The sequence below is a fragment of the Salvelinus fontinalis genome, unplaced genomic scaffold, assembly GCF_029448725.1.
Source record: "Salvelinus fontinalis isolate EN_2023a unplaced genomic scaffold, ASM2944872v1 scaffold_0132, whole genome shotgun sequence".
Taxonomy (NCBI): domain Eukaryota; kingdom Metazoa; phylum Chordata; class Actinopteri; order Salmoniformes; family Salmonidae; genus Salvelinus; species Salvelinus fontinalis.
Window position 1 is genome coordinate 318,842 of NW_026600341.1, and position 9,410 is coordinate 328,251.

The following is a 9,410-nucleotide window of genomic DNA, read 5'->3' on the forward strand; positions in this document are numbered from 1 at the left end:
TGGTCCAGGGACTATAGAGACAGAATGGAACAGGGACTATAGAGACAGAATGGACCAGGGACTATAGAGACAGAATGGACTATAGAGACAGAATGGTCCAGGGGGTATAGAGACAGAATGGTCCAGGGGCTATAGAGACAGAATGGTCCAGGGGCTATAGAGACAGAATGGTCCAGGGGCTATAGAGACAGAATGGTCCAGGGGCTATAGAGACCGAATGGTCCAGGGGCTATAGAGACCGAATGGTCCAGGGGCTATAGAGACCGAATGGTCCAGGGGCTATAGAGACAGAATGGTCCAGGGACTATAGAGACAGAATGGTCCAGGGGCTATAGAGACAGAATGGACCAGGGACTATAGAGACAGAATGGACCAGGGACTATAGAGACAGAATGGTCCAGGGACTATAGAGACAGAATGGTCCAGGGGCTATAGAGACAGAATGGTACAGGGACTATAGAGACAGAATGGTACAGGGACTATAGAGACAGAATGGTCCAGGGACTATAGAGACAGAATGGTCCAGGGACTATAGAGACAGAATGGTCCAGGGACTATAGAGACAGAATTTTCCAGGGACTATAGAGACAGAATGGTCCAGGGACTATAGAGACAGAATGGTCCAGGGACTATAGAGACAGAATGGACCAGGGATCATAGAGACAGAATGGTCCAGGGACTATAGAGACAGAATGGAACAGGGACTATAGAGACAGAATGGACCAAGGACTATAGAGACAGAATGGACTATAGAGACAGAATGGTCCAGGGGGTATAGAGACAGAATGGTCCAGGGGCTATAGAGACAGAATGGTCCAGGGACTATAGAGACAGAATGGTCCAGGGGCTATAGAGACAGAATGGTCCAGGGACTATAGAGACAGAATGGTCCAGGGGCTATAGAGACAGAATGGTCCAGGGGCTATAGAGACAGAATGGTCCAGGGGCTATAGAGACAGAATGGTCCAGGGACTATAGAGACAGAATGGTCCAGGGACTATAGAGACAGAATGGTCCAGGGTCTATAGAGACAGAATGGTCCAGGGACTATAGAGACAGAATGGTCCAGGGACTATAGAGACAGAATGGTCCAGGGGGTATAGAGACAGAATGGACCAGGGACTATAGAGACAGAATGGACCAGGGACTATAGAGACAGAATGGTCCAGGGACTATAGAGACAGAATGGACCAGGGGCTATAGAGACAGAATGGTCCAGGGGCTATAGAGACAGAATGGTCCAGGGGCTATAGAGACAGAATGGTCCAGGGACTATAGAGACAGAATGGTCCAGGGACTATAGAGACAGAATGGTCCAGGGACTATAGAGACAGAATGGTCCAGGGACTATAGCGACAGAATGGTCCAGGGACTATAGAGACAGAATGGTCCAGGGACTATAGAGACAGAATGGTCCAGGGGCTATAGAGACAGAATGGTCCAGGGACTATAGAGACAGAATTGTCCAGGGACTATAGAGACAGAATGGTCCAGGGACTATAGAGACAGAATGGACCAGGGACTATAGAGACAGAATGGTCCAGGGGCTATAGAGACAGAATGGTCCAGGGACTATAGAGACAGAATGGTCCAGGGACTATAGAGACAGAACGGTCCAGGGACTATAGAGACAGAACGGTCCAGGGGCTATAGAGACAGAACGGTCCAGGGGCTATAGAGACAGAACGGGCCAGGGGCTATAGAGACAGAACGGTCCAGGGGCTATAGAGACAGAACGGTCCAGGGGCTATAAAGACAGAACGGTCCAGGGACTATAGAGACAGAACGGTCCAGGGACTATAGAGACAGAACGGTCCAGGGACTATAGAGACAGAACGGTCCAGGGACTATAGAGACAGAACGGTCCAGGGACTATAGAGACAGAATGGTCCAGGGACTATAGAGACAGAATGGTCCAGGGGCTATAGAGACAGAATGGACCAGGGGCTATAGAGACAGAATTGTCCAGGGGCTATAGAGACAGAATGGTCCAGGGGCTATAGAGACAGAATGGTCCAGGGACTATAGAGACAGAACGGTCCAGGGACTATAGAGATAGAACGGTCCAGGGACTATAGAGACAGAACGGTCCAGGGGCTATAGAGACTGAACGGTCCAGGGGCTATAGAGACAGAACGGTCCAGGGACTATAGAGACAGAATGGTCCAGGGACTATAGAGACAGAATGGTCCAGGGACTATAGAGACAGAATGGTCCAGGGGCTATAGAGACAGAATGGTCCAGGGACTATAGAGACAGAATGGTCCAGGGACTATAGAGACAGAATGGTCCAGGGACTATAGAGGCAGAACGGTCCAGGGGCTATAGAGACAGAACGGTCCAGGGGCTATAGAGACAGAATGGACCAGGGACTATAGAGACAGAATGGTCCAGGGGCTATAGAGACAGAATGGACCAGGGACTATAGAGACAGAATGGTCCAGGGACTATAGAGACAGAATGGTCCAGGGACTATAGAGACAGAATGGTCCAGGGACTATAGAGACAGAATGGTCCAGGGGCTATAGAGACAGAATGGACTATAGAGACAGAATGGTCCAGGTACTATAGAGACAGAATGGTCCAGGGGCTATAGAGACAGAATGGACTATAGAGACAGAATGGTCCAGGTACTATAGAGACAGAATGGTCCTGGGGCTATAGAGACAGAATGGTCCAGGGGCTATAGAGACAGAATGGTCCAGGGGCTATAGAGACAGAATGGTCCAGGGGCTATAGAGACAGAATGGTCCAGGGGCTATAGAGACAGAATGGTCCAGGGGCTATAGAGACCGAATGGTCCAGGGGCTATAGAGACCGAATGGTCCAGGGGCTATAGAGACCGAATGGTCCAGGGGCTATAGAGACAGAATGGTCCAGGGGCTATAGAGACCGAATGGTCCAGGGGCTATAGAGACAGAATGGTCCAGGGGCTATAGAGACAGAATGGTCCAGGGGCTATAGAGACAGAATGGTCCAGGGGCTATAGAGACAGAATGGTCCAGGGGCTATAGAGACAGAATGGTCCAGGGGCTATAGAGACAGAATGGTCCAGGGCCTATAGAGACAGAATGGTCCAGGGGCTACAGAGACAGAATGGTCCAGGGGCTATAGAGACAGAATGGTCCAGGGACTATAGAGACAGAATGGTCCAGGGGCTATAGAGACAGAATGGTCCAGGGGCTATAGAGACAGAATGGTCCAGGGGCTATAGAGACAGAATGGTCCAGGGGCTATAGAGACAGAATGGTCCAGGGGCTATAGAGACAGAATGGTACAGGGGCTATAGAGACAGAATGGTCCAGGGACTATAGAGACAGAATGGTCCAGGGGCTATAGAGACAGAATGGTCCAGGGACTATAGAGACAGAATGGTCCAGGGGCTATAGAGACAGAATGGACTATAGAGACAGAATGGTCCAGGGGCTATAGAGACAGAATGGACTATAGAGACAGAATGGTCCAGGGACTATAGAGACAGAATGGTCCAGGGGCTATAGAGACAGAATGGTCCAGGGACTATAGAGACAGAATGGTCCAGGGACTATAGAGGCAGAACGGTCCAGGGGCTATAGAGACAGAACGGTCCAGGGGCTATAGAGACAGAATGGACCAGGGACTATAGAGACAGAATGGTCCAGGGGCTATAGAGACAGAATGGACCAGGGACTATAGAGACAGAATGGTCCAGGGACTATAGAGACAGAATGGTCCAGGGACTATAGAGACAGAATGGTCCAGGGACTATAGAGACAGAATGGTCCAGGGGCTAAAGAGACAGAATGGACTATAGAGACAGAATGGTCCAGGTACTATAGAGACAGAATGGTCCAGGGGCTATAGAGACAGAATGGACTATAGAGACAGAATGGTCCAGGTACTATAGAGACAGAATGGTCCTGGGGCTATAGAGACAGAATGGTCCAGGGGCTATAGAGACAGAATGGTCCAGGGGCTATAGAGACAGAACGGTCCAGGGGCTATAGAGACAGAACGGTCCAGGGACTATAGAGACAGAACGGTCCAGGGACTATAGAGACAGAACGGTCCAGGGACTATAGAGACAGAACGGTCCAGGGACTATAGAGACAGAATGGTCCAGGGACTATAGAGACAGAATGGTCCAGGGGCTATAGAGACAGAATGGTCCAGGGGCTATAGAGACAGAATGGTCCAGGGACTATAGAGACAGAATGGTCCAGGGACTATAGAGACAGAATGGTCCAGGGGCTATAGAGACAGAATGGACCAGGGGCTATAGAGACAGAATGGTCCAGGGGCTATAGAGACAGAATGGTCCAGGGGCTATAGAGACAGAATGGTCCAGGGGCTATAGAGACAGAATGGTCCAGGGGCTATAGAGACCGAATGGTCCAGGGGCTATAGAGACCGAATGGTCCAGGGGCTATAGAGACCGAATGGTCCAGGGGCTATAGAGACCGAATGGTCCAGGGGCTATAGAGACAGAATGGTCCAGGGACTATAGAGACAGAATGGTCCAGGGGCTATAGAGACAGAATGGACCAGGGGCTATAGAGACAGAATGGACCAGGGACTATAGAGACAGAATGGTCCAGGGACTATAGACAGAATGGTCCAGGGGCTATAGTGACAGAATGGTACAGGGACTATAGAGACAGAATGGTACAGGGACTATAGAGACAGAATGGTCCAGGGACTATAGAGACAGAATGGTCCAGGGACTATAGAGACAGAATGGTCCAGGGACTATAGAGACAGAATGGTCCAGGGACTATAGAGACAGAATGGTCCAGGGACTATAGAGACAGAATGGACCAGGGATCATAGAGACAGAATGGTCCAGGGACTATAGAGACAGAATGGAACAGGGACTATAGAGACAGAATGGACCAAGGACTATAGAGACAGAATGGACTATAGAGACAGAATGGTCCAGGGGGTATAGAGACAGAATGGTCCAGGGGCTATAGAGACAGAATGGTCCAGGGACTATAGAGACAGAATGGTCCAGGGGCTATAGAGACAGAATGGTCCAGGGACTATAGAGACAGAATGGTCCAGGGGCTATAGAGACAGAATGGTCCAGGGGCTATAGAGACAGAATGGTCCAGGGGCTATAGAGACAGAATGGTCCAGGGACTATAGAGACAGAATGGTCCAGGGACTATAGAGACAGAATGGTCCAGGGTCTATAGAGACAGAATGGTCCAGGGACTATAGAGACAGAATGGTCCAGGGACTATAGAGACAGAATGGTCCAGGGGGTATAGAGACAGAATGGACCAGGGACTATAGAGACAGAATGGACCAGGGACTATAGAGACAGAATGGTCCAGGGACTATAGAGACAGAATGGACCAGGGACTATAGAGACAGAATGGTCCAGGGGCTATAGAGACAGAATGGTCCAGGGGCTATAGAGACAGAATGGTCCAGGGACTATAGAGACAGAATGGTCCAGGGACTATAGAGACAGAATGGTCCAGGGACTATAGAGACAGAATGGTCCAGGGACTATAGCGACAGAATGGTCCAGGGACTATAGAGACAGAATGGTCCAGGGACTATAGAGACAGAATGGTCCAGGGGCTATAGAGACAGAATGGTCCAGGGACTATAGAGACAGAATGGTCCAGGGACTATAGAGACAGAATGGTCCAGGGACTATAGAGACAGAATGGACCAGGGACTATAGAGACAGAATGGTCCAGGGGCTATAGAGACAGAATGGTCCAGGGACTATAGAGACAGAATGGTCCAGGGACTATAGAGACAGAATGGTCCAGGGACTATAGAGACAGAACGGTCCAGGGGCTATAGAGACAGAACGGTCCAGGGGCTATAGAGACAGAACGGGCCAGGGGCTATAGAGACAGAACGGTCCAGGGGCTATAGAGACAGAACGGTCCAGGGGCTATAAAGACAGAACGGTCCAGGGACTATAGAGACAGAACGGTCCAGGGACTATAGAGACAGAATGGTCCAGGGACTATAGAGACAGAATGGTCCAGGGGCTATAGAGACAGAATGGACCAGGGGCTATAGAGACAGAATTGTCCAGGGGCTATAGAGACAGAATGGTCCAGGGGCTATAGAGACAGAACGGTCCAGGGACTATAGAGACAGAACGGTCCAGGGACTATAGAGATAGAACGGTCCAGGGACTATAGAGACAGAACGGTCCAGGGGCTATAGAGACTGAACGGTCCAGGGGCTATAGAGACAGAATGGTCCAGGGACTATAGAGACAGAATGGTCCAGGGACTATAGAGACAGAATGGTCCAGGGACTATAGAGACAGAATGGTCCAGGGGCTATAGAGACAGAATGGTCCAGGGACTATAGAGACAGAATGGTCCAGGGACTATAGAGACAGAATGGTCCAGGGACTATAGAGGCAGAACGGTCCAGGGGCTATAGAGACAGAACGGTCCAGGGGCTATAGAGACAGAATGGACCAGGGACTATAGAGACAGAATGGTCCAGGGGCTATAGAGACAGAATGGACCAGGGACTATAGAGACAGAATGGTCCAGGGACTATAGAGACAGAATGGTCCAGGGACTATAGAGACAGAATGGTCCAGGGACTATAGAGACAGAATGGTCCAGGGGCTATAGAGACAGAATGGACTATAGAGACAGAATGGTCCAGGTACTATAGAGACAGAATGGTCCAGGGGCTATAGAGACAGAATGGACTATAGAGACAGAATGGTCCAGGTACTATAGAGACAGAATGGTCCTGGGGCTATAGAGACAGAATGGTCCAGGGGCTATAGAGACAGAATGGTCCAGGGGCTATAGAGACAGAATGGTCCAGGGGCTATAGAGACAGAATGGTCCAGGGGCTATAGAGACCGAATGGTCCAGGGGCTATAGAGACCGAATGGTCCAGGGGCTATAGAGACCGAATGGTCCAGGGGCTATAGAGACCGAATGGTCCAGGGGCTATAGAGACAGAATGGTCCAGGGGCTATAGAGACCGAATGGTCCAGGGGCTATAGAGACAGAATGGTCCAGGGGCTATAGAGACAGAATGGTCCAGGGGCTATAGAGACAGAATGGTCCAGGGGCTATAGAGACAGAATGGTCCAGGGGCTATAGAGACAGAATGGTCCAGGGGCTATAGAGACAGAATGGTCCAGGGGCTATAGAGACAGAATGGTCCAGGGCCTATAGAGACAGAATGGTCCAGGGGCTACAGAGACAGAATGGTCCAGGGGCTATAGAGACAGAATGGTCCAGGGGCTATAGAGACAGAATGGTCCAGGGGCTATAGAGACAGAATGGTACAGGGGCTATAGAGACAGAATGGTCCAGGGACTATAGAGACAGAATGGTCCAGGGGCTATAGAGACAGAATGGTCCAGGGACTATAGAGACAGAATGGTCCAGGGGCTATAGAGACAGAATGGACTATAGAGACAGAATGGTCCAGGGGCTATAGAGACAGAATGGTCCAGGGGCTATAGAGACAGAATGGACCAGGGGCTATAGAGACAGAATGGACTATAGAGACAGAATGGTCCAGGGACTATAGAGACAGAATGGTCCAGGGGCTATAGAGACAGAATGGTCCAGGGGCTATAGAGACAGAATGGTCCAGGGACTATAGAGACAGAATGGTCCAGGGATCATAGAGACAGAATGGTCCAGGGGCTATAGAGACAGAATGGACTATAGAGACAGAATGGTCCAGGGGCTATAGAGACAGAATGGTCCAGGGGCTATAGAGACAGAATGGACCAGGGGCTATAGAGACAGAATGGACTATAGAGACAGAATGGTCCAGGGACTATAGAGACAGAATGGTCCAGGGGCTATAGAGACAGAATGGTCCAGGGGCTATAGAGACAGAATGGTCCAGGGACTATAGAGACAGAATGGTCCAGGGACTATAGAGACAGAATGGTCCAGGGGCTATAGAGACAGAATGGTCCAGGGGCTATAGAGACAGAATGGTCCAGGGACTATAGAGACAGAATGGTCCAGGGACTATAGAGACAGAATGGTCCAGGGGCTATAGAGACAGAATGGTCCAGGGGCTATAGAGACAGAATGGTCCAGGGACTATAGAGACAGAATGGTCCAGGGACTATAGAGACAGAATGGTCCAGGGACTATAGAGACAGAATGGTCCAGGGGCTATAGAGACAGAATGGTCCAGGGACTATAGAGACAGAATGGTCCAGGGGCTATAGAGACAGAATGGTCCAGGGGCTATAGAGACAGAATGGACCAGGGACTATAGAGACAGAATGGACCAGGGACTATAGAGACAGAATGGTCCAGGGACTATAGAGACAGAATGGACCAGGGACTATAGAGACAGAATGGTCCAGGGGCTATAGAGACAGAATGGTCCAGGGACTATAGAGACAGAATGGTCCAGGGACTATAGAGACAGAATGGACCAGGGACTATAGAGACAGAATGGACCAGGGACTATAGAGAAGGTTCTTCTGTTTTTTGGGAATATTACCAGAGATGGTTTTCCTATTTTTAGGTCGGCCTTGCTTTAACACTAGATTCTAAACCCTATGTATTATACACACACACACACACACACGTCCCAGCCCTCCCTCGTTCTCTTAGCAGCTCTGTCCAGGGAACCCTGGTCTGCTGATTGCTGCATTTAAAGAGATTGAATAAGAGGGGAGAGAGAGAGAGAGAGAGAGAGAGAGACAAAGAGCGAGGAAGAGAGAGAGAAAGAGAGAGAGAGAGAAAGAGAGAGCGAGGAAGAGAGAGAGAGAGCAGAGAGAGAGCAGAGCGAGAGAGCAGAGAGAAGAGCGAGGGCAGAGAGCAGGCTGAGAGAGCAGAGAGAGAGAGAGCAGAAAGCAGGCTGAGAAAGCAAAGAGAGAGTGAGAGAGAGAGCAGAGAGGGCAGAGAAGAGAGAGCAGAGGGAGAGAGATCAGAGAACAGAGAGAGAGCAGAGAGCAGGCTGAGAGAGCAGAGCGAGGGAGAAAGCAGAGTGAGATAGCAGAGAGCAGAGAGAAGAGCGAGCAGAAAGCAAAGAGAGAGTGAGAGAGCAGAGAGAGCAGAGGGCAAAGAGAGAGAGCAGAGAGAGAGAGCGAGCAGAAAGCAAAGAGAGAGTGAGAGAGCAGAGAGAGCAGAGGGCAAAGAGAGAGAGCAGAGAGAGAGAGAGCGAGCAGAGAAAAGAGCAGAGAGAGCAGAGGGAGAGATAGATCAGAGAACAGAGAGAGAGAGCAGAGAGAGAAAGCAGCGCAAGAAGAGTAGAGAAAGAGAGAGAGCAGAGAACATAGAGAGAGCAGTGAGAGAGAAGAGAGGGAGAGAGAGCAGGGTGAGAGAGAGAGCAGAGAGCAGAGAAAAGAGAGGGCAGAGAGAAAGAGAAAAGAGAGGGAAGAGAGAGCAGAGCGAGAGCAGAGGATAGAGAGAGCAGAGATAGACAGCAGAGAGAGCAGAGAC